The 25,683-nt window shown below is 44.7% G+C and overlaps 1 protein-coding gene across 1 annotated transcript in view; it reads right to left on the bottom strand.

Annotated features, from left to right (window-relative positions):
• LOC118090601 (maltase-glucoamylase-like) overlaps positions 1-25,683 on the bottom strand; it is an 86,102-nt gene that overhangs the window by 56,218 nt on the left and 4,201 nt on the right. Inside the window, exons 2-4 of the mRNA XM_060279398.1 lie at positions 23,047-23,134; positions 21,204-21,306; positions 20,946-21,094 (exon numbers count right to left, since the gene is read on the bottom strand). The gene's annotated coding sequence lies outside the window, so the exon portion shown is untranslated. The remainder of the gene's footprint in view (positions 1-20,945; positions 21,095-21,203; positions 21,307-23,046; positions 23,135-25,683) is intronic.

Raw genomic sequence — 25,683 nt, 5'->3', positions numbered from 1 at the left:
AGCTGTCACACGGCCCTGATTCTGAATTGGGGGGGGGGGTTGAATATAAGAACATAAGAGAAGCCCCCTGATCCAGGCCAAAGGCCCATCAAGTTCAACATCCTGTTTTCACAGAGGCCAGTCAGATGCCTGCATACAGGACATCTCCATCGCCCAGACAACTGGACCACTCCTTCCTGCCTTGCTAGTCGTTATGACTGGGACATTGAGATTAATGCCAGTGTTACATTGAGAGACAGGATCTTATAGCGGCAGCAGGCACAACATGTTCCCCCCTTCTTTTCCACCTCCCGTGGGCTCATGAAACAAAACCTAACTATCTTGACTTCCTACTGAACCCACAAGAAAGAAGGGCATTTTTGTTGGCCAGGTTCAATGCAAATCCATCGAACCTCCTGTGGGGAAGATTCTCAGGCAGGGCGAAGGATGAGAGGATCTGTCCGTGTCATGACCCTCAGGTGGAAAGCCTTCTACATATGGTTTTTCATTGTAACCTTTACGTCGACCTTCGTCAACAATTCCTGGACCGGCTCTGCATTCCCAGAAGGAGACCAGAGCGGGAAATCTTACAATTCCTTTTGCTGGGGAAGGACCCGGTCCTCACCAAGATGGTGGCTCAATATCTCAATTTACTATTCTCTCGTCGTTATACTCTGCAGTCGTCTGAATTATTAGAAGCCCCATTGTCGTGAAAGCGGATAGCGAATTATTCCCTTCTCTCTCTTAACACAGCGTTTGCCACAGTGACAGTTTTAATCTGTTATTATTTTGTATGCGAGTTTGTTTGATGTCAATAAAGGTTTTACTTACTTACTTACTTACTTACTTACTGCTGGTCGTTTTGGCCCATGTCCACACTACACACTTAAAGCACTATGATACCGCTTTAAAAACAGCCATGGCTTCCCCAAAATAATTCTGGGAAGTGAAGTTTGTTGATGGGGGAGAGCCCCGTTCCCCACAGAACTACAGTCACCAGAGTGATTTGAAAACCAACCCCCTTCACAGGTGACTCTGAGAATTGTAGCTCGGGGGGGGGGGGGAGAGAGATAGAGGTCTCCTAACAAAGCTCAGCACCTTTTACAAACTGCAGCCCCCAGGATTATTGGGGAGACTGTTTAAAGTGACATCATAGTGCTTCAAATGTATGGTATAAATATATGTACTAGCAAAACCCAAAGTTGGGGAAGGCAGCTCCCAAGTAAGGTAACTCCCCCCCCCTGTGGTCACACAGGATGCCCCCCTCACACCACAGTTGACTGGCTAATTAATTAATCTATGGCCATTTGACCTGTGTGTGGAGGTATTGTTTATGTTTGTTATTATGGTACATATTTTGTGTTTTGTGATCCTTGGATGAAGGGTGGTATGTAAATTTAATAAGCAACAACAATAATAATCAATTCTGTTTCTTAAAGCCCATTTGTTTGCCCTGCAATGGGGATATAAACCAGGGTTATCACTCTGACCCACTTGTGAAAATTTGAGAGAGAGAGAGAGAGAGAGAGAGAGAGAGAGAGAGAGAGAGAGAGAGAGAGAGAGAGAGAGAGAGAGAAGGAAGGCTCTTTTCCTAGCTGGCCATTAAGATTTGAGGTGCCTACCATCTCCCTGAACTGACAGTAGCTAGAAGAAAAAATTAGGACACATCAGACCTGATCAAAGCACAGAGAAGGTTCTTTTCCCTTTGATTTTCTATTTTTGCCTTCTTTCCTCTCATGGCCCTTTTATATTTATTTCGGCTAAATCCCCTGTGTTACTCACAGGCACATTCAAATTAGCCTGCTCCATTACGTTGGTTGTTACCAGGGCTATGACGAACCTTTTGACTTGAACGGTGTATTTATGTATGGCCTTCTCTCTGCCTTCGTCAACTTGTGGACTTGCTGCAATAAATTAAACCAAATTGTCTGGAAAAGGACCTCGTGGGATTGGCATTTCTCTTAACAGAAATTACTTGCTATTAGGGGCTTTGATAAAATGAAGTGGAAGATCAAATTAACCAATGAATGAATTAAGTGGAATGTTCTCCACACCCAAAATGACTCAATTACCACGGCTATTTATTGCTTTTGTATTAGATCCTTTCAGAGACGGTGTTCATACAGTTTGATAGAACAGAGTTTGCTGAATTTGAGACAAATGCCTTATTTGCACGGGTTCCACTGGCTAGCTCCATATGACTTACAGCCTCCCATCAAGAAAGAACAATGAACTTTGCCTTTGAAAGAAGACAATTCCTTATTTATCTTTGTGACCCAGTTGTACCTGGATTATGTGAACATTAGCGATCATTAGCTATCGTAACATGCTTACTGAACAAACAGCGAGTGACAAAGTAATTCTGCCGGATTGTGGGGGAAGAAGCCAATTGCTTCCAGTCTTTGATGTACTGTACCTAGTAGCTATAAAGTGCGCATCTCACAGTGGAAGCCACCTGCGTACAAGCCGATAGAAGCTTCTGTATACCCACACAATTGGCAAAAATTATTTGCTTCTTTGTGTAGCATCATTAGTGTGTATGAAGCTTTACAGAGTATAGGAGAGCAGGTTCCTGCCCTGAGGGATTTACAACCTACAATCTGATACAGGAAAACCAGGGAAGGGGTAAGGAAGAGAAGGGGGGATTGATGAACCGGGTGGGGTGGGGTGGGTACGTGCTTTGTTATAGGCTGAGTTACAATAGGACATGGGAAGTAGGGAATTATACCTTTAGGCTTCACAGAAGCTGGTCTTTGAGGAGATTTTGAAAGTGATATAGGCAAAAATCTGCCCTTATTCCCTTATTGGGTTCTCCATCGGTTGGAGAATATAACAGAGGCCAACCAGAGAAGTTTGAGAAGCAAAGCCTTTATTTTCGCTGTTGCAACAGGGTCCTTCCCCTCACGCAGGAGAACAAGGAAGGAACCCCAAACAAAGGTGTTCTGTCCTTAAATAGAAATTTGAAATTGGTTTCAGCCCACCCCCCAGAAGCATCACCCATATGTCACAGAAGGGGTGTAGCCCGGACTTCCGGTCCGTCGCGCCGTCAAGAAGGACTCAGGGACTTCGCGCTCCGAAGTCCCTGGCCTCGCAGGGGGGGGGGGAGTCCGCAGAGCGAGCAGACTCCCCACAAGAGCACCGGGAAGGGCGTCCCGGTGACTGAAGCGCCCAGCAGCTGCTCCGTTCGCGGTTCCTCCGCTGCCCAAGAGCTCCGTAGAGCGATCAAGAGCCAGCGGAGTGGAGCCGCGGGAGCCATTTTGGGGTCCAACTTACCTCCTAGAAGCGAAGCTCCGAGTCCTCACCCGGCAAGCGGCGGATTCTTCCAAGAAATAAAAGATTTGATCAAAGTAAGTGAAATCTTCATTGGACTTGTGGACTTTAAAAATAAATAATTCGGAAAACAGGGAGAGATTCAAAAACGGGAGTCAATCTCTTCCTAATGGTCAATCAAGAGGCGTATTAAATATTCCAAAGCCGAAAGCCGAAAGCCGAAAGGGATACTTTGTTTTTTTGTATCCGAAAGAAACAATCTTTTTACCCCTTCTCAAACCCCGGCACCGGCACCTCCTGAGGAACAGTAAGTGCGTTAAGGGGAAAAATTTTGACAGCTGTCAAAGCTGTCAAAACTGCCAAAAGACAAGAAAAATTTATAAAAATCCGTTGAGAGTTTAACTGGCTGTAAGATCTTATTAAAAGAGTAGCATTTGGACTTAATAGATGATTTATTGTGGAAAAGTTAAAGACAATGGAAGGAATAGCCAAGATGGAGGAAAGCGTGAGTGAATGGAAATTTCCAGTGTGCTCTGCCTCCTAATCTCCTGCCAGTCTGTGGTTAGAAGGAATGAAAACAATGTATTCACCAAGCTTCCAAGAGACAGTTTTGAACTATTTAGAGATTCTGAAGGACATTCACAGGACACTGCAACACTCCAGTCCAACATGTTCAGAGACTTTGGCTCAAGATCAGGACTTAGAGGACAATGTGGAAACCCTATTTGAGAGCAAAGAACAAGAAGTGGATTTTGCAAAAACTGAGGCGGATTATAAAAAATGTGACTTGGAGGAAGAACAACAAGGACTTGAAAAGGAAAATGACAGCTGTCAAGAACAACAAAATGAATTGATTCAAGAAAAGAAGGCTCCTGGAGGGACTAAAAATTGGGCATGGGTAACTGAGGAAAAGGAAAGGCAGAGGGAGGGGGGACAGAGGCCTGGATTTGGAAGTGGGAAAGAACGGGTGTGGGGTAAAAATTTTTAGTCAAAAAGTATTTTGGTGATTGATTAACGGTTTCTGAAATCTTGGCCTGTTAAAGGACTGCTGATCCAAGGGGGGGGAAAGACACTGGGAGGAGAAGGGAGAGTGAATAGATATAAAAATTTAGTTTTCTGGAGGGGAGTAGAAGAATGGCTTGGGAAACAATTTTTGGATTTGTAGTGATATGTTTGTGTTCAGATAAGTGTCTGGATGGAGGGCCGCCTTCCCCCCTCTCTTTGCTCAGAAGCACCTGGTGGCAGAGGGTGCCCTGGGGGGGGAGAGGGGGGGGAGGGAAGCTCAGACACAAAAATGGAACCTTTGAAGTGCTGCGCCTAGCAGGTTCCTCTTGTGGCAGGAGGGGACTTGTGGGGAGGCAGCATGAAGAAGGAGGAGGAATAAGTTAATATTATAAGGATAAGATTTGGAATTGAAGTAGAAAATCCGCCACAATTAATTAGAGAAGTTAGGAAAACCAGGAAGAAGAGATTTGAGGAAGTCACAATTATAATGTGAAGAAAATAAGAATTGGAATTTTTCAAATTTTTATTTGTTTTCTTTTTTGGTGTTGTTTTTCTTTTTTTATATAGGTATTGTGCTTATGTTTTGTTGAAGGCTTGTGTTAAAGGAGCATCTGAGGGGAAACCAATCCCCAGAGCCCCTCCATCCCTGTCCTTTCAGTGGCAGGGAGGGGACGAGGGGGAAGGGGAGGGGGAGGTCAAACCCAGCCTTACAATGGACCCCTCTGATTCTCAATGCCCACGGGTTCTACTGGTGGCAGAAGTGGACTTGTGGGGGGAGGGAAATTGGAGGGACAGAGCATGTATTGTGTGCGTTGTTTGTTTTGTTTCTATAAAAATAATAATAAAAATTATTATAAAAAAAAGAAGGGGTGTAGCCCAAGACCGCCCTCCCTAGATTCATCATAGGTACATCATGAAAGGGGAGGTCTGGTGGCAGTAATCTGAGCATCCTGGACCCTGCCCCCTGCCCCCAAAACCTAATCAACAAAAGAGAGATATATTTACATTTCCCTGTTTCCCAGCCAAGTTAATCACACCCTTTTGTCTGGCACTCAGGTATCAGGATGCCAGGGATTATCACTTTAATTCCTGAGACAATGAGAAGGTTCCCCCCACCCCCCTTCTTCCTTGCAGAGGAACACCTGGTCAGAGAGAGAGAGTCAAAATGGTGTCAGTCAGGCCTGTCTTCCTGTGCTGCTTCAGACATGTGCCTGTACTGTACATTCATGTACATGTTTTATGAACAATTATTATATATGCCTGGCGTGCTATGGTCCATGGGGTCACGAAGAGTCGGACACGACTAAACGACTAAACAACAACAAATTATATATATATATATATGACCTCAAAATTCTTATAACAGAAGGTACTAATGGAGTCAGCTCCACACGTGTTTGGGGAGGCAGTTCAAATTTACAAGCATGGAACAAGAAAAGGCAGAGTCTTTTGAAGAAGCTGGAGACCTTGAGATGGTGGAGTTGGAAGAGTGTAGACTACAGAAAAGTATTGAGATATAAGTGTGGAGAGATGCAGGGAGAGGGGCAAAGCCAATATGAGGAAGAGTGTCCCATGGCCAGAGTGATGAAAAAGGTGGATGGGGTTTGGCACATGAATGCTGGATAGACATGAGAGAACCAAAGAAGAGAATGGAAGACCAGAGATTAGAAGATTGCTGTAGTCTACCTAAGAGACAACCAGGGCATGAACCAGAGATTTTACTGAGGTAACAGAGAGGAAGGGTCACCTTTTTGTAATGTTTTAGGGGAAAGCATCACCCCATCACTGCACTAGCACAAGTAGTTTTCCATTTTCGCTCCTGAGTCACCTCTCACCGACAGCTGAAGCATGTCATTGGAAACGTTAGCTGTTGGTTTGTTCTTATTGCTGAAGCGACTACAATATATCCTCAGGAGTTTGTATCAACCATCTTTCAATTTTAAAAGCAAAAAAGCACAAACATGAGAACATGAAAAATGGCTAAAGCTCTGTTAAGAACTATTGGGTAGGCCTAGTCAACAAGTTACTATTAACTACATACAGTACTTTTTTCCTGGGGGACGCAGGGGTACACATACCCCTAAACATTTTGTTTATCTAAGTTTGGCCTCATTGAGGGGCAGTATTTCAATATGAGTAGGAAAATGAGGAAGGACGCAGGTGGTGCTGTGGGTTAATCCACAGAGCCTAGGGCTTGCTGATCAGAAGGTCGGCGGTTCGAATCCCTGTGACGGGGTGAGCTCCTGTTGCTCGGTCCCAGCTCCTGCTAACCTAGCAGTTCGAAAGCACGTCAAAGTGCAAGTAGATAAATAGGTAGCACTACAGCGGGAAGGTAAATGGCCTTTCCGTATGCTGCTACGGTTCGCCAGAAGTGGCTTTATCATGCTGGCCACATGACCTGGAAGCTGTACGCCAGCGCCCTTGGCCAATAACACGAGATGAGCACCGCAACCCCAGAGTTGGTCATGACTGGACCTAATGGTCAGGGGTACCTAGGAAAATGAGAGTATCCCTAAATATTTTTTTAAGGAAAAAAAGCACTGACTACATATATACTGTGAAAAGACTCTTCACAGTATTTATTAAGTTCATCCTCACAAGAGTTCTATGAAACAATCCATTATAATTTGGCTGCAAATTGAGCCAAGATGTGGGTGATGTGCTCAGCACCTCACAAGGAATCCACGGCTGAAGATGCCCAGCTTCCAGTCCAAACCTCTTGCCATTGGGCAATGTTATGAAAAAGCAACAACAGAAATGGGGTAATGTGGGGTGTAACTCTTCGATTGTTGCTTTAGCCCACAGAACACTCCTATAAATACTTTCAGGAATCATGCAATTGTTTCCTTTCACCAGTTATATCTGAAGGGCCCACCACTACACGCTGACATTTATTATTAAAGTTGTCATGGCAATTCACTTATTCCTATACTATACTATACAATGTGCATTCAAGTCTCTGGCACGATTTGAATGAAAATGGCAAGATTATGATTCCATCGCATTTAAAACAGAGTGTGGAAGCTCATAAAACGGTGCCCCATTCAATCTAACCTCACCACCTCTCCCTCTCTCTTTCTCTCATATCATCTCATTCCAAACTGCCATCTCAAACATCTCAATGTGATCCACAAGGAATAACCCAAGAGAGGATCGACTCCAATCTTCTGCCCAAAAGCAGATAGTGTATTCATCCTTGTTCTGTCACTCCCTCTAACAATGAACCTGGCGGGGGGGAATGTGTGCTAATGGTTTTGTAGGCAAAATGGCGCCACTTGCAGATTTGCAGAATTACACAACATGTTGTTGTTTAGTCGTTTAGTCGTGTCCGACTCTTCGTGACCCCATGGACCATAGCACGCCAGGCACTCCTGTCTTCCACTGCCTCCCGCAGTTTGGTCAAACTCATGTTCGTACCTTCAAGAACACCGTCCAACCATCTCGTCCTCTGTCGTCCCCTTCTCCTAGTGCCCTCAATCTTTCCCAACATCAGGGTCTTTTCCAGGGAGTCTTCTCTTCTCATGAGGTGGCCAAAGTATTGGAGCCTCAGCTTCATGATCTGTCCTTCCAGCGAGCACTCAGGGCTGATTTCCTTCAGAATGGATAGGTTTGATCTTCTTGCAGTCCATGGGACTCTCAAGAGTCTCCTCCAGCACCATAATTCAAAAGCATGGATCAATGCCTTGTCGTGGCGAAGGGGCTTGAATAACTCAGAGAAGCTATGAGCTATGCCATGCAGGGCCACCCAAGATGGACAGGTCATAGTGGAGAGTTTTGACTAAACGTGATCCACCTGGAGAAGGAACTGGCAAGCCACTCCAGTATCCCTGCCAAGCAAACTCCATGGACAAAGACAACAGGCATATTACATAACATAATGGAAGATAAAATGAGACAGCCTCTCAAAACTGGGGAAAAAAGGGGGGGAATCTGTGCATGTATGCACTGTCATGGAGAATAGTGGGGAGTGGAAAACAGAAGTGAGGGGTTGGTCAGTCAAGCCACGCACTCACAGCACAATCCACTTCAAAATGGCTGAAGAGAAAAAACATTGTGCTAGGTCCTGGAGATGAAGAAAGCAGGAGGGAGAGGGAGAGGGAAGACCCAGGTTGAAGACTGGGGCAGTGGATGCATGTAGCACAGAGGATGGAGCACAAGATTTTGTTGTGGCTCTGCTCTGAAGTTCACCCTTACTGTTCTGCTGGTTCCCCAAAGGTCTGCAGGAAAGAGGAACCAAAATGAGAGGTTTCTAGCAAAGGATGCAGCACATATATATTTTAAGTATATGACAGCTCCCCCGCTTGGGAAGTACCTTGTTTTGCTGTTGTAAATATCCTTCCGAAAACAGGTGCTTCGTTCCAAACACTGTTTCAGGAGGCTTAGAAAGATATGCTGCTATTTTTAGCTTCTCATCAGGAAGACAGGCTGACTCAGGAGCCCAGGAGGGGTAGTGGCAGGCGGAAGACTGCCTTTCTGACTGGTTCTTGAACTTAACAGCATGCAGAAGACGTGCAGAAAGACATTCTCTGTCCACAAGATCAGGGGAAAGTGTAACCATTATGGAACAGTGAGCCAGCTTGGAAAATAAATACAGTGGGGTGGGGGAATGCTTGGTTTATTTTTAGGAGGCAGAATATAACTAATTTAGTTGGAGCATTTCATGGATGACTGAAAGGCAGAGGAGTGTGGCTTGCTGAAACATGGTCACTTATTCCCTCAACATTAAAAGTTCACATGGCTCAAAAGCTTTGTTCCATTTAATTTTCTCCTGAGGACATCATCCTGCTTTCTTCCTACAATAGTTCCAGGCACTGCCACCCTCTGCTTTTCTTATCTGGACAGCTGGGGAGCTTTTTAAACTTTCATAGTTGTAAAACTTTGATGGCGACTCTTGGATAAACCACGACAGTATTCGTGAAACTGGCATTTGCACTTGGCTGGGTTCTTTATGAACTTCCTGCAGTTGCTTCTTTGTAAACAACCCAAAGGAACATATATTGCTGCGCATTGCAGTTCTGTTTGAAAGGCCAACGCCTGCACGGCTGCCCCTTCAAATGAGCAAAACCCATCCAAGGGACAGGAGCCAGGCAACTTGCAAAACACCTTCTCCTCTAAGACCATTTTATAGTTTCCTTATATTTTGCAGCCCAGGATCCCGATCATCCAAACATCACAGAGACTTTGAATGTGGCAAAGGATCAAGGCATCATTCCAATATCATACCCTGGTTTCTCCTCATCCTCTAAATGTAGATCAGAGGAATCCCAAGTTCCCCTGTCTCTTAGATTAAAAACAACAACAACAACACAAAATGATTTTCTCAAGAGTCTTAGAGCCTGCCATATTTTGAAATTTTTATCTCCTTGGAAGCTAACTTGGATTTTTGATTTATCTTTATTTTTTTACGAAGACAGGGCTTGCATTAACAAATGAATGAATGAATGAATGAGCATGCCCTCTGTAAGCATTACATGGCATTCCCACAGGGATAAAATATGGGGTTTTTTTTCATCCAGCATCATTTATAGGCCCCCTTGACTTTGGTTATAAAAATATAACTCAAACTAATAATAAAACAGAGTGCTTAAGAGCAAGCTACTAACGCCAAAACATGCTAACAGGATGGTTTTGTTGGATACACACCCCAAACACCTCTCCCTATTCCAGCCCGCCCATGTATTAAGATCTTTATATTTGTGGGACGCCCTTCCCTCAATCTGCCAATGTCATTGTTTACCTTTCAGTGCCAGGTAAACATGTGCTTCTTCACTCAGGCCATTGTAGGGGGTTGACATAACGTGGCCAGCTATGAAATTAAGGGTGCTCAAGTGTTGCTAAGATTGCACATTTGCCTTTTGAGGTTTTAATTGAGATAAGTGATTTTTATAATTTAAAGCTTTTATGCTGTATCCACCCTGGGCTCATAATCACAAAGAGACTGAAATAATAAAATAAATACCCAATAATAAATTGTCTACCCAAAAGTTAATTGCCACGATCTACATTTCCATGAACCATGGTGAGGCAAGATGGACTATGGGTGCAATCAATCATAGTGCTCAGAAAGCCAGCCTGGTGGAGTGTCTAGGGCACTGAGTCATAGGCCTTTGATACCATTGACCATGACATCCTTCTGGACCATCTGGGAGCTGGGGAGGGGCACTCCTTCTTCCTGGGCCATGTCCAGAAAGTGGTATTGTGGGATGAGTATTCAGACCCCTGGGCTCTCACTTGTGGGGTGCCTTGGGGCTCTGTCCTCTCCCCCGTGTTTTTTAACTATCTATATGAAGCCACTGGGAGAGATCATCAGGGGGTTTGGGCTGGGTGTTCATTAGTACGCGGATGATACACAGCTCTACCTCTCTTTTAAATCAGAACCAGTGAAGATGGTGCATGTCCTGTGTCTGGAGGCAGTTGGAGAATGGATGGTGGCTGAATCCTGACAAGACAGAAGACTGTTTTGGGGGAACAGGGGGCGGGCAGGTGTGGGGAACACCCTCATCCTGAATGGGGTAACTGTGCCCTTGAAGGACCCAGAATGCAGCCTGGGAGTAATTTTGGACTCACAGGAGGCGCAGGTCAATTCTGTGTCCAGGGCAACTCCATCTGGTATGCAGGCTGAGCCCCTACCTGCCCACAGACTGTCTTGTCAGAGTGGTGCATGCGCTACTTATCTTCTGCTAGGACTACTGCAGTGTGCTCTACATGGGGCTACCTTTGAAGGTGACCCAGAAACTACAACTAATCTAGAATGTGGTAGCTAGACTGGTGACTGGGAGTGGCCACTGAGGCCATATCACACAGCCGGTCCTGAAAGACCTACGTTTGCTCCCAGTACATTTCCAAGCACAATTCAAAGTGTTGGTGCTGACCTTTAAAGCCCTAAATGGCCTCGGCCAGGTATACCTGAAGGAGCATCTCCAACCCCATCATTCAGCCCAGACACTGAGGTCCAGCTCCGAGGGCCTTCTGGTGGTTCCCTCACTGCAAGAAGCAAAGTTACAGGGAACCAAGCAGAGGGCCTTCTCGGTAGTGGCACCTGCCCTGTGGAACGCTCTCCCATCAGATGTCAAGGAAATAAACAACTATCTGACTTTTGGAAGACACCTGAAGGCAGCCTTGTATCGGGATGCTTTGAATGTCTAATGTTTTACAATTTTTTTATATGTACTCTCTCAGCTTAATCTACTTCACAGGGTTGTTGCGAGGGCAAAGATGGGAAAATGGTAGACCCATGTGTGCCATTTTGAGTTCCTTGGAAGTAGTGTGGGATACAAATCTAATAATAAATAAAGTAACCAATTGGTTATTAAGTGCTTACCAACCTCTCTTACAATTGCATAGATCCTTGTATTGAATGCAATCCACCAAGAAAACACCTCACAAAATCCCACATTTGTGCCTTGGCAGAGCTCTGCTGCGCATTCAGTGGAAATAAAGCACATTCTCGATATGCATTTGCTTGGAAGAGTGCATTTCTAGATTAAAGCACACACACCCCACACAAAAACCAGATTTATAAATCACCCTACTAATCACCGCCCTCAAACAAAAACAAATCGAATCACCTCATTCTGTGCAAAAATCGAACACGCTCAACAAGAAGAATGGCTGTGTTGGGGGCTGTAGAAATTCCACGCCGCAATTTGCATTGCTTTCAGGAGAAGCTGCAGCTTAAAACAATGGCGTTTTTAATCATTCTAATAGCTTTTCTCTGTGCAGAAAGCCCCCCTCGCAGCCTTTGTTTGCCACCAGAATCTATATATAACAAATGAACTCCAGAGCAGCGGATTGGAAATTAGCAAAGTTTCTGATTAGATGTGGTTATTTGTTTCTTGCTTTCCCAGCTGCAGTGTTTAACAAAGCGTTGCACCAGTGTCAATATTGCAGAGAAATTGTCTGGCTGGGGGAAAAGATTTTCTGACTTGTATTACAAATGGCATGCCCACACTAAGTTGTTAAAGGGGGAAATATATCGTTGGCCATTCGAGAAAGATCACGTAGGATCAAAGGAGCACTCCATCTAATTCAGCATCCTGTTACTTCGATGTAATCAGGCCACCCTCCATAGAGGCTTTAAGGAAGATACTGGACTATCACCAAGGGGCAGCTTCACAGTTAATTTCTCGACAAGTGAGGGGACACAGAACTCCATTATTTCCTGGCATATGGTTGGTTTCCGGCATGAATGCAAATGCCTAAGAAACTCTGCATATGGGCAGAGGATGGGGGCAGTACCCTAAACTCCAAGGTTAAGAGGTAGCAGTTATTCCCCTAGCGTTGGATTTGAGACATAAGCTTACCCCATGGTAACATGGGAGTATCATTGGGTGGTTTTGTAATGCAGTGGTGAGCAATCTTATCCAGTCTGGGGGCTGCACTTAATGTGGGGAATGCTATAGAACATCTGCCTTTCATGCAGAATATCCCAGAACAACTATATAAAAGGCTAATCATTCTAAAATTCCCAAAGCCTTACAGCACTCATAACCCACAGAACAATCTTAGTAAAGGTAAAGGGACCCCTGACCATTAGGTCCAGTCGCGACCGACTCTGGGGTTGCGGCGCTCATCTCGCCTTATTGGCCGAGGGAGCCGGCGTACAGCTTCCAGGTCATGTGGGCAGCATGGCAAAGCCGCTTCTGGCGAGCCAGAGCAGTACACGGAAAGACCATTTACCTTCCCACTGTAGCGGTACCTATTTATCTACTTGCATTTTGACGTGCTTTCGAACTGCTAGGTTGGCAGGAGCTGGGACCGAGCAACAGGAGCTCACGCCGTCGCGGGGATTCAAACCGCCGACCTTCTGATCGGCAAGCCTAGGCTCTGTGGTTTAACCCACAGCGTCACCTGCGCCCCATTCGTAGCAAACTAACAGCCAAATACAAACTAAGCACTGTTGAATTCAAGTACTCTCTTTCCCCATCCCTGTCTTCTACTCAGTTCCACTCAGTTCATCAAAGCTAAGGGTTGGTCCATCAAAGTATCCATGCGTGCATTTTATAAAAGCAGCTACGAACTGCTTAATACTTTTAAAATGTGGTACCCTGCATTAAAACATGTTCCCAGTGCCATTGCATGCTCCCGGTGCCATTGCAGCATGCAACTGTGAGCAACGGGAGGAAAACATTTAGACAAGGGTTCCTGGGACAAGTTGTGTTGAATTACGTTATACTCAGAGTAAACCCCTTGAAATTAACGAACCTGAGTTATTCACTTCCATTAATTTTGATGTGTCTTCTCTGAGCAGAACTAACCTTGGATACAGCCCTGGGATTGAGGCATTCTGCACATAAGTATTATAAGAATCAGTTGCACGGAAGCTGTGCATCTAATCTCTGTTTTTCACCTGACGCCTGGTGCCGTCAAGGTTTGGAAAAAATTATTCATGTGTAGAGTATTTCGCTGACGTCCATCCTTACTACGTAACCACCGTATTTGCAGGAGTTCATCCCTTGATGTCCACCCAATTTAACATCGCAGCCTTGCCTACTTAACTCCTCTGACAGAGTCCTGGCCTATTAACCCCTAGAAATACTATCTGATGCTCATGCATTTTGGTCACTGCAAACAATCTTTCTGCAGGAACTGAAATACTGAGAATAATGTAAACAGCAATCAAGAATGTACACTCCCCCCTAGGCTACCTTGTCCCCATTCAATATGCTGCCTCTTTTTCTCTTGCAAGTCTGACATTTTAAAACTTCCCATGGGGATTTTTCACTTAGATACAGAACATAGCTATATGTTACACAATATACCGTGTTTCTCCTAAAATAAGACACGTCTTATATTTATTTTTCCTCTAAAAAAACACATCGCGGCTTATTTTCGGGGGATGTCTTATTTTTTTATTGAGCATGGTACAGCATTGTTAAGTATGGTATGGGGCTTTCTTGCGCCGCCCGCTGAGCCCGCTGCTGGATCCCTGGGCTTCGTGTGGTGCGGCGCGGCGCGGCTGGGGCAGTTGCCGGCTACTGCCGGCCACTGCGACTTCGTGCGCCGCCCGCTGCCGGGTCCTGGGGCCCGTTCAGTCGGAGCTCGGCGCGTCTCTGTGCTGGGGCTCCCGCTGGGCTGGGGCTCGGCACGCGCTGCTGCGTTTGCCGGTTCCCGCTGGGTCGGGTAGGTACCGGTACCTCCAACATGTCTTATTTGGGGGGGTATCTTATATTTTTTTGCCTTTAAAAGATCGTGCCATGGCTTATTTTAGAGGCACGTCTTATTTTAGGAGAAACACGGGTAGTAGCCAGCAGCTCCCATGCCTGTCACCCTAATAAGCAGTATTTGGGGTCAAATCGGGCCACAACTTGATTGACTACAGATGCAGAGGTTTAGCATAGGCCAGGGATCCCCAAACTACGGCTCTGGGGCCGGATACTGCCCGAAGGACTCATCCGGCCCACAGCAACTGCCACCACCCACTCTTACTGGCGCGGCACGGCGCAGCGCAGCTGCCCACTTCCAGGTCGCAAGAGCATCAGAAATAGCCCATGCGCATGTGCAAGCGTAATTTCTGGCGCACTTCCAGGTCGGAGGAGGCCTGTGCGCATGTGCACAAGCGATTTCCGGTGCTCGTGCGACCCGGAAGTGCACCGGAAATTGTGTGTGCGCACGCATATGGACGCGTGCTCCTGGGCGCTCCTCCGCCCTCTGGCTCGCTGCAGGCACCAGCCCGAAGCATGGTAAGTTTGGTGACCCCTGGTATAGGCATTGAATAAAACCATTGAGATACCAGCCTATCTGCTATACACATGAATAATCTGCTATGGGGTCAACCCAGGGGTGATGGGGGGCCTATGGCACATGTCAAATAGGGGCCCCTTTGAGGAGTGCTAAGGCCCCCACCCGGCTAGGGGATACCCCTGAAACCTGGAGGAGCAGGCAGAGGCTACAGCAATGTTTCCCAAACGTGGGTCTCCAACTCTTTTGGACTACAATTCCCATCACCCCTGACCATTGGTGCTGCTAGCTAGGGATGATGGGAGTTGTAGTCCAAAAACAGCTGGAGACCCAAGTTTGGGAAAACCTGGGCTACAACCTCCCCTCCACCAAAGACTAACCCAATGCCTAAATGGCCGAGTTGTGACAATTGCTACGAGGTGGGCAGCCACGCTGGCCTGGGGAAAAGTCTTGATAGCTGCTTCCCAGCCAGATCATGGAGGGGAACTGAGCAAAGCACCTAATTTCTCTGTCAAAAGCATGTTTATTCTGTCTAACCCATATATCTATGAAAATTAGCCAGTCTTTGTTAAATCTCTGCGGTAAAGAAAGTAATGTGTCATATTACTTATTGCAGTGATTATATAGAATAGAAAAAGGCAGGGAGGTGATTTAACCCTGGATATAAATATCTACATGTCACTATGTCAACAGCATCTGTTGGAATGGGGTTACCTGAATTATCATGCCCGAAAAAATTGTGGGATAGGGAGGTGCATTAGGGCTCTCGGGGCAAGGTTATCCAAAATAAAAAGCCTGCTTGACAGAGATAAAAGGTACAAAAAGGTCTGGGAACTCAGAGGTGGCTGAACAAAGACAGAGCTTCTTTAGGGGCCCGCAAATTATACAGCAGGTAGTACAGAAGCATTTTGTGTTTTGACACAATTTATCATCTATTCAGACATTCAAATGCAGCTGGAAAAACTGCCCGCCGGGCTCATTTGCAGCTTATTGATTGCTTTGAGCAATATTTTATTTTCAAAGATGCACAATTGGTCCCTTTCTTTATTGGCAAACGACTGGCCTTGCACTGCTGCAGCTGGTTGCACATTCTCTCTCTCTCTCTCTCTCTCTCTCTCTCTCTCTCTCTCTCTCTCTCTGTGTGTGTGTGTGTGTGTGTGTGTGTGTGTGTCAGTTTTCTGGCATATTAATTAATGCCCTTTTCCTGTCATAAGCTCTTCTGCAAGCCCCAATGACCGCCTGCTTTTTCACACATTTATCAAAAATTCTGTTTTAATTTTGAAACCCCTGGCTGGAAAACACACAGAGAGATCCTATCTAAATACAGTATTCCCCTCCACTGTTTTCTAATTCCTGCCAGGCTTTCCTTCTACTGGAAAAGTTTTTCCTTGGGTTAGCATAATTAATAATAATAATAATAACAATAAATATTAATTATTATAATATAATTATTATAATTATTATAAAATAATAATAATAATAATAATAATAATAATAATAATAATAATAATGGTGCTGGAGGAGACTCTTGAGAGTCCCATGGACTGCAAGACGATCAAACCTATCCATTCTTAAGGAAATCAGCCCTAAGTGCTCACTGGAAGGACAGATCGTGAAGCTGAGGCTCCAAATCTTTGGCCACCTCATGAGAAGAGAAGACTCCCTGGAAAAGACCCTGATGTTGGGAAAGATTGAGGGCACTAGCAGAAGGGGACGACAGAGGACGAGATGGTTGGACAGTGTTCTCGAAGCTTGAGTTTGAGTTTGACCAAACTGTGGGAGGCAGTGGAAGACAGGAGTGCCTGGCGTGCTCTGGTCCATGGGGTCATGAAGAGTCAGACACGACTAAACGACTAAACAACAACAACAACAACCTTACACTTGACATTTCACACCCACCTCACCCACCTGATTCTTCTTAGGTCTCAATATACCTGTTATGCAGGTAAACTTGTATCTGGATGGCGTTTCACGAAGAGGCGCAGTGGCTCCTGGTGGGCAGAACATGGTTCCAGTAGCAGCCAATGTAGCAGTGCAGGTGGCATGTTTTGTTTGGAAGCTGGGAGAGAAGCAGTGCCCCCCTTTAAACCGCCCCCCCCTTTGCTACTGCCTGGGTCTTTCCTGAGCCCCATGCCAGGGAACAATGCAAACAAGAACGGACTCAACAAAGTGAAAGATTATGGGTCACCAGGGTGGGGAGAATTCGTGCACAAATTCAGCAGCGCTCAGTCTATTTTCTGGATGCTATTTTGTTAATCCTGACAATATTGTTTTGTAGATTAGCTGTAGTACTTTGTGAGTCCTGTAATAAGACCTCTGCTGCAATTGTGCTGCTCAGCTTATTTCTTTAGTTGTTTTGCTTATAGTGTTTTACCAATTATAATTGTTTTACTGGTGACATAGATAGCTCAGTTGGAGGAGCGTGAGACTCTTAACCTCAGGGTTGCGAGTTCGAGCCCCATGTTGGGCAAAATATTTCTGCATTGCAGAGGGTTGAACTAGATTACCCTTGTGGTCTGTGGTCCCTTCCAACCTGACAATTCTATGATTCTACTGATAATTTGTAATTGCTTTACTGGTTATTTATAATTGTTTTACTGATGATTTGTTAATTATTCTACATGATTGGTGCTGTATTTGTGATGATGCTCTCTTATTTTTTTTATGTTATTGCTATTGATTGTTTGTAAGCCGCTTTGTGGTTCATTTGTATGAAAAGTTGCATCGAAATATAATAAATCAAATCAAGTTGGATGCAAATGAGCCAGGACTAGAGCAGTTTTCCCCAAACTGGTGCTCTACAGATGTTTGGATGCTGCCTGGGGATGATAGGAGTTGCAGTCCAAAACATCTGGAGGGGACCAAGTGGGGGAGACCTGGACTAGAGTATAGACCCCAAACTTCTAACATTTGGATTAAAGCTCTTACCCAGGGTCTCCCGAAGAATACCCTATGGCTGAGCTCCCCATCTGTAAAAAGGAATGCAGTCGTACCTTGGTAATCGAACAGAATCTGTTCCGGAAGCCTGTTCAACTTCCAAAACGTTCAGAAACGTGGCTTCTGATTGGGCTTCTGATTGGGTTTTCTTCTATGGAAGCCATAGAAGCTGGGCGCTCAGCTTCCGAAAATCGTCAAAATCTGGAAAACTCACTTCCAGGTTTCAATCGTTCGGGAGCCAATTTGTTTGGGAGCCAAAGGCATTCGAGATCCAAGGTACGACTGTAGTGGTGATGACCCTCTTGGGCGTTGTGAATTCAAGCAAGATCTTTTTTAAAAAAATCACTATAGGGATGTTCATTTAATGTTAAGCAACTGTGGCGCATCGCTTTCTAAACCCTGGCTTGGCTTTCTGATAAGCCGACTATCTTAACTCCACTCTTTTCTGTGTAGCAGGGAGTTTGCCAGTGCAAATATGCATGTGGCCGTAGCTGGGCATGCCTAAGCCTCACAGAAAACAAATGAGAAAGGCAGGACAGTCCTAAACTTGCATACTAAGAAGAAAATCCCACTTGGTCTAGTGGGACTCCCTTCCCTTATACAGTGGTACCTCGGTTTAAGTACACAATTGGTTCCGGAAGTCTGTACTTAACCTGAAGCATACTTAACCTGAAGCGAACTTTCCCATTGAAAGTAATGGAAAGTGGATTAATCCGTTCCAGGCGGGTCCGCAGAGTACTTAAACTGAGAGTACTCAAACCAAAGCGTACTTAAACCGAGGTATGACTGTAAGCATGAGTTAATTGCATGCTTATGGGTGTAGACGATGCATCCCCAAACTGCGGCCCTCCAGATGTTTTGGCCTACAACTCCCATGATCCCTTGCTAACAGGACCAGTAGCCGGGGAAGATGGGAATTGTAGTCCAAAACATATGGAGGGCCAAAGTTTGGGGATGCCTGGTGTAGACTGAGAGTTTCAGTCCCAATGATTTCAAGGGAGAAAAGAAAAGGCAGAAACCAATGCCAATCACACAACTACAGTATGGGAATAGCCACACTGCAAGTTTAAGTTGTGTGGGAAACTGTTCTAGATGACATCAAGAACATCCCCTTGCCCCTCTCCTCTTTGCCCGGCTAGTGCAAGTTTTTTGAGGCGAACCACAAGGTCCAGTTTGAACAGAGGAACCAATGAATGCAAGGAGCAAGGATTTTTATTTCACACAAAAAATGAAATGAAGAAGAGTGCAGTTCAGTTGGTCTGAGACCCTGAAATCAATACTGACTGGCTCTGTCCTTCATACAGTGCCGGTCACTGGAAAAATGGCGGAGGGGATATTGAAGGGGTAAAGTATATTTCTAAGCGGGTGAATATTGAGAAAGAAAAATAAAATGCACTTGTTAATAAACAGGAGTTCAGAAATGGGGGGGACAAGTGGAAGGAGAGTGACTTGCTGGGGGGGTTGTTTTGAACAGCCCCCTCACCTCCCCCTGGCAGTGGCAGAGCTCTGCCACAGGGGGCGGAGAGCAGGCGTGCGGCCCCCAGGGACGTGGGGCACGATTTGGGGGTGGGGCACGCCGCGCGCAGGGGTGCCCCATGTGTTTTGGGGGCGTGGCATGCCACCTGCGGGGGCGGGGCACCCAGCGCGGGCAGGGGGCAGTCACGATGGCGCCCCTGGGATTGTGCTGCCCAGGGTGGCGCGCCCTCACCGCCCCATCTTCCTTCGCTACTGCCCCCTGGCACTGTCTATGCCTTCTCCCCTCCTTTCTGAACATGTTATATGAAATTCCTGCTAGTCTTTTTTCCCACGCTAATGTTTCATTTAACACATCCTCTTTCGGTAAAAGCGACTAACCAAGCATCACGCTGAAAATTAATTATCCATTGAAAGAAAGAAAGAGAAGCAGATTTTGAAAGAACTTACATAAGCCCCTGAAAGGAAGCATGGTTTTCCTGATATTGTTTTTCCTTCCAGGCAATGTTAAGCAGCCAAGCATCTTGCTTTACTGCCGATAAACGTATTAGCCAAGACTGCCCTCTGGCTTCCTCTAAACTACTGCTCAGTCTCCTCTTTTCCTAAAGCTGGCAATGCCATTAAACCCACATTTCAGAAACCAGAACCAGATGCCCAAAACATAGCAGGCGATCTTAGCAACATGATATCCTTGTCTTGGGGCCTCTTGAAACATTCTCAATTTCCTACGCAGATTTCATGTGAGAATAAATGCCATCCTACGTGTAAAAAGGTAAAGGGACCCCTGACCATTAGGTCCAGTCGTGACCGATTCTGGGGTTGCGCGCTCATCTCGCATTATTGGCCGAGGGAGCCGGCGTATACCTTCCAGGTCATGTGGCCAGCATGACAAAGCCGCTTCTGGCAAACCAGAGCAGCACATGAAAACACCGTTTACCTTCCCGCTATAGCGGTTCCTATTTATCTACTTGCATTTTGATGTGCTTTCGAACTGCTAGGTTGGCAGGAGCTGGGCCCAAGCAACGGGAGCTCACCCCGTCACAGGGATTCGAACCGCCGACCTTCTGATCAGCAAGCCCTAGGCTCAGTGGTTTAGCCCGTAGGTTATAGCATATGATGGCCACCTATTTCACTGCATGTATGCATGACCCAAAGTTGAGACTGGCTATGGCTCCATGGATATAAAGCGCGGTAGATACAGTGTGATCATTACATGTGAAAATCTAAACACAGATAATGCGCCTTTTCCTGAAGAAGTCTTAAAAACTAACTCACATCACAAGGGCGAAGAGTATTAGCTAATCACCCATCTGGTGAGGGATTATGGAAAGAAAATATACTCATTCAATATTTCTTCATCTGCATGTGTGCATTTGGCATTTTTATCCCTAGAACTTCGCCTTCAGTGAAGACCAGGAATAATTCGCTCCCTGCTATTTCTGTGACAAACAGAACTTATACTCAGGAAAGAAAGGATCATTTTTCTTTTCCTTTCATGCTGAGCCAAGCTGTAATGCATGAGAAATGGTGCTCATCTCAGTTCCATCACTTCTTGTTTTTTTTCCTCCCCAGCAAGCAAACTTAATATAGCTTGTACTCACAGCACAGTTCCTGTGGCTTTCCTTATGATTTTAAACTGAAGAGATAAATCGTTGACAAATTCAATGTCATAGCTGGTGTCAGCAGCAGCGAGAGGAGGGGATTCAATCTTGAGAGGAACTTCGAACCGTTGGTTGTTAGGGTCATAGATCTATTTCCAAATAAGAACACACACACAAAATAAACATACGGTTTTCATTAGGTTGCTGTGCATAAATGATAGTTGACCAACTTCTTTCCTTGCTTGCTTCCTCTTTTACCTTAAACCTGACTCTGTCCTCTGTCTGAAACTCCACATCCAACGCAAGTTGAGGAATGTCATTTCCATAGAGGGAAGCTACTCCACGTCTTGACAGCGCCACCCTGGAAAAGATACACAACTTTTATCTTCATACTATATTGTCTGTTCCTATGAGCAGTCAGCATGGGAGAATGAAAAATATTTAGTTCTCTGAGCATTCGGTAAGCATACATCTCCAAAACCTCACTCTAGTGATCAGTTCATGTGTCTAAATATATCCCATCAAAAGAATATTACCCACCGCTTTATGACATTTCTGCAAAGTGTTTTACAATGCAGTTTACATGGAGACTCAAGGAAATGGATCCATGAATTGGTTGCGATTTAAATCTGAATCAGCTAAATCAGGATCAAAATTCTACAATAAAGGCCTTATAATTCAATAAAATGCCACATGGCTACACAGGTCCACAGGCAGAGAAGGAATCTGGGACGTAAATGTCCATTATTACTCTGTGTCCCATCTAGTGAACCCTTTATTCATCCAGAATAATTGCATTGTGATTCAGTTTGTGGTAATTAAATCCAACTTTATGTCATCTAGTTCCCGTCCAGTGAGCAGTTTTATTGATTCAGAACCATTGCGTTGCAATTCCCTTTGCAAAAATCAAATCAATTCTTATGCCATGAGCCAGGCTCCATTGTTTGTTATTAAAATAAAGCATTAATGGTTTCTACTCTCCAGACACTCTGGACTGGATCCTAAGATAGCCTTCTGCTCATAGAAGGAGTTTTACCGTGAAGGGTAGCACCTCTGATCCAGGAGAGGCTCTTTCTGACAGAAGGAGAGAGGGAATATTTGCCTATTGTCCCTCTCCTGTGCTACTCCATATGGTTCCACAATGTCCCAGAGCAGATTGAGGGTGTGGGGACAGAAGGAAAGAGGAATCAGCACACTTTGCCTACCCCTCTTCCATTAGCAGGTGTCGCAAGCACCCTTTCCATAAGTAGAACTGAGCTCAAAGGATCTTAGACTACATGCATGGACTACATTAGTACAAAAAAACAAAAACGTTATAAATGCATTATAACAATGTGACACCAGATGGTGCTGTGGAGTCAAAATTGGAACTCTATGGAATTTTCCATTGTGAGCTTTAAAGCGGTTATTTTTCAGAGTGTTCTTTTTATAGCTATGTAGATACGGCCATGAACTCCACATGAGCAAAGATTGACTTATTCTTTTCAATACAGTATCAGGGAGTATCCCCTTGATATAGTGTGAGGCAGAGGGCCTTCTCGGTAGTGGCGCCAGCCCTGTGAAATGCCCTTCCATAAAATGTCAAGAAAATAAACAACTGACTTTTAGAAGACATCTGAAGGCAACCCTGTATTGGGAAATTTTTTATGTCTAAGGTTTTACAATTTGTATGTTCTGGGCGCAGAGTGGCTGGGCGAGGTATAAAGAATAATAATAATAATTATTATTATTATTATTAGTGGGAGGCATTCCCCACCACAGAAGAGATGGATAATTCTTGCTTATGCAGAGCTCTGGGTGTACACTGCAGCCTTTGGAGTGCAGCTTTGGTGGGCTTCTGTGTGGGTAAATGTAGTTAGCTATCTTTTATGTGCACTAGCATATGGATTGAGCCATATGCACAATCGTTGCACTTTTCTGTTCCTCTTTACATTGCTTTCAGCATGAAACAATCCACATCCATTTGCAAAGCATATGGCTCCTTCACAATCAAGCAAGGCTTTACATTTGAGGAAAAATCAAGAGATATCAGAAAAGTGTTGAACAAAATATTAAATACAAAGAATTGGGGTGGAGAGGAATAACAAAAGCTGCTTCTTACCTCCAGCCCTTCTCTGTCTTCTCTGGTTTTCCAGTCAGAGAGTAACCATGTAGTCCGTCTTCCCTCGCAGTGCAAGCCTGGCTTAAAACTAAGAGGGGAGAAATAGAAATTAATGGATACAATCTTCCTGATTTGTGATTCTTCCAGTCATTCTAGCCATTTCAGCTTGATCTGCCATTCTTCTCTGGTAGGGACGTTATCTTCTTTCCATCTCTGGGCCAATAACAAAATTATAATAAGGAACAGGGAAAATTTATAATTTATCTTAAAAGACCATTGTAAACAGTTAAAATCGTTAGTAGGATTGTAATATCACTTGGAGTTTAATGGTGAATTTTGGACACAATGGAGAGGTAAAAGATTTGGATTATTATAAAAGATGCAGGAGGAAATTATTAACAGTAGGACCCACAAAGGGGAGGAGGGAAGTCCAAGAGATCCCTTGGAATCTTGTTTTTATGTTGTATGTTGGATATGTGACTGTAAATTTTTAATCTGAATAACCAAATAAATCTAGAAAGAAGGAAGGAAGGAAGTAAAAAAGGAAGGAAGGAAGGAAGGAAGGAAGGAAGGAAGGAAGGAAGGAAGGAAGGAAGGAAGGGGGGAGGGAGGGAGGGAGGGGGGGAGGGGGGGAGGGAAGAAGGAAAAAAGGAAAAGGAAGGAAGGAAGGAAGGAAGGAAGGAAGGAAGGAAGGAAGGAAGGAAGGAAGGAGGGAGGGAGGGAGGGAGGGAGGGAAAGAGGGAGGAAGTAAAAAGGAAGGAAGGAGGGAGGGAGGGAGGGAGGAAAAAAGGAAGAAGGAAGGAAGGAGGGAGGGAGGGAGGGAGGAAAGAAGGAAGGAAGAAGGAAGGAAGGAAAGAAAGAAAGAAAGAAAAAAGAAGGAAGGAAGGGACACAAAATGCTCGCAAATATGCAACCTGCTTTTTCCAATTATTATGGAGGATGGAAACTACCTCAGGTGTTCTTTCTCTTTGAGTAAACCCTTCTTGGGTAACTTGTGGAACATGGAACTAGTTCAAAAGGCATCCAGCATCCTGATTTGGGACTTGGATTGACCCCTGAACCTCGTTTCCTGACCTTCAGCTTCGGATCTTGGACTGTGGACTTTGTGGATGCTGAACGACCCTCAGATTTTGGCCTTGGTCTTGGCATGCTGTCTGGCTGCCAGGTAGGCCAGGGGATCAGGACAGACTGTCACAGTAGCATAGATGTGATTTAAATGTATGGTTTGGATGTGACCTAAGAGCTTCTGAGACATCTTTGGGCAACGTGAAAAAGGGAGGGAGTGCCCCTCCAATGTAGGTGCCATTCATAGCAACCTTAGCAACCATTGTCATAATCCCAACACAAAGTCCATTTGTCTAGTGCCCTCTTTTGATCCTCTTTAGGGTGATGCTCACAAATGCCACTCAGAAATAAATTACATAAGGTGGGGCATGAATGTTAATAAGAATGAATGTTAATAAGAAAGTGGAGAATGAATGTTAATAAGAAGATGCTGTTGCCACCAAACATTATATAAAGTCAATTAAAATTCCACTGCACAGAGCATTTCACTTTTGACTAAAGCTTCTGGAAATATTAATTGCTGGCTCCCAAATTACAATTCAACGTAATTATCCCCATTTAATTTAACAGTATATCAGTGATTGAATCCATCTCCGAAGCGAGGCTCTTTTCTTACGAGAAGCATGTCAAAGCTGCAGGAAGGTTAGGTCACACAATAAACCATTGTGGGAGCGAAGCTGGCAGCAACATTCACAATTCCAACGGAAGGATCTTTCTGGTCATGATGACTCTTCAGTTAATGTATTGGGAACTAGTTAATCCACTTCTATAGTACATGTATGACTCCCATGGGTTTATAATAGGCAGCGCTATTCTTCTGGAACTCACCACAAACACCTCTTGTTCTCTTAGAATGGCAATAGCACTTGCCTGAGAGTGCCGGTGTTCCAGCAAGTTGTACCCACCAGAGTATAATTTATGAACTTGGGGGTCATGGTCCCAGTGACTGACAGTTGGCAGATGCCAAATGAGACAAGAGGCACAGCAGCCCAAATCCTATATCTGGATCTTGACACTGAGCCCCACCCCAGAAACCTAGAACCTTCCAAACCAGAGACCACCCATGAAACAGGGCAGGCCAACCAGAAATATTTCTTTTAAGTATATTGCCAACTGAAATAGGAAAATCGAAAAGACCATTGTTCATGTACGGGGTAACGACGGCCAGAATTTTAGTGGCAAGAAATTGGAAAAATACTAAAACACCTAATATAGCAGACTGGCAAACATTAATGGTAGAATACTTGCAGCTAGCAATGGTGGCGGGAAGAGTTAGAGGCCAAACAAAACCAAAATTCCACAAGGAATGGAGAATATTTGAAGAATATTTGAAGAACGATGGTATGAGGGGTAATCTCCTGGCAGACCTAGACTGAGCCTTGAAGTATATAAAGGTAATTGACAATCTACATAGAAATACGATAAAAAATTAGAAGAAATAAATAACTGCGCGGTAAAAGTGTATTTAACAGATAATGTACAATGAGAATGTTTGGAAGTCTTTTTTAAAACCTCAACTACCTTTTCTTCTTCTTTATTTTTTTTAAATTTTCTTTCTTTCTTTTCTTTTTT

The sequence above is a fragment of the Zootoca vivipara genome, chromosome 10 (genome assembly GCF_963506605.1).
Source record: "Zootoca vivipara chromosome 10, rZooViv1.1, whole genome shotgun sequence".
NCBI lineage: Eukaryota > Metazoa > Chordata > Lepidosauria > Squamata > Lacertidae > Zootoca > Zootoca vivipara.
Note: the sequence above shows the minus strand (reverse complement) of the source record. Positions and strands in the feature narration are given on the sequence as shown.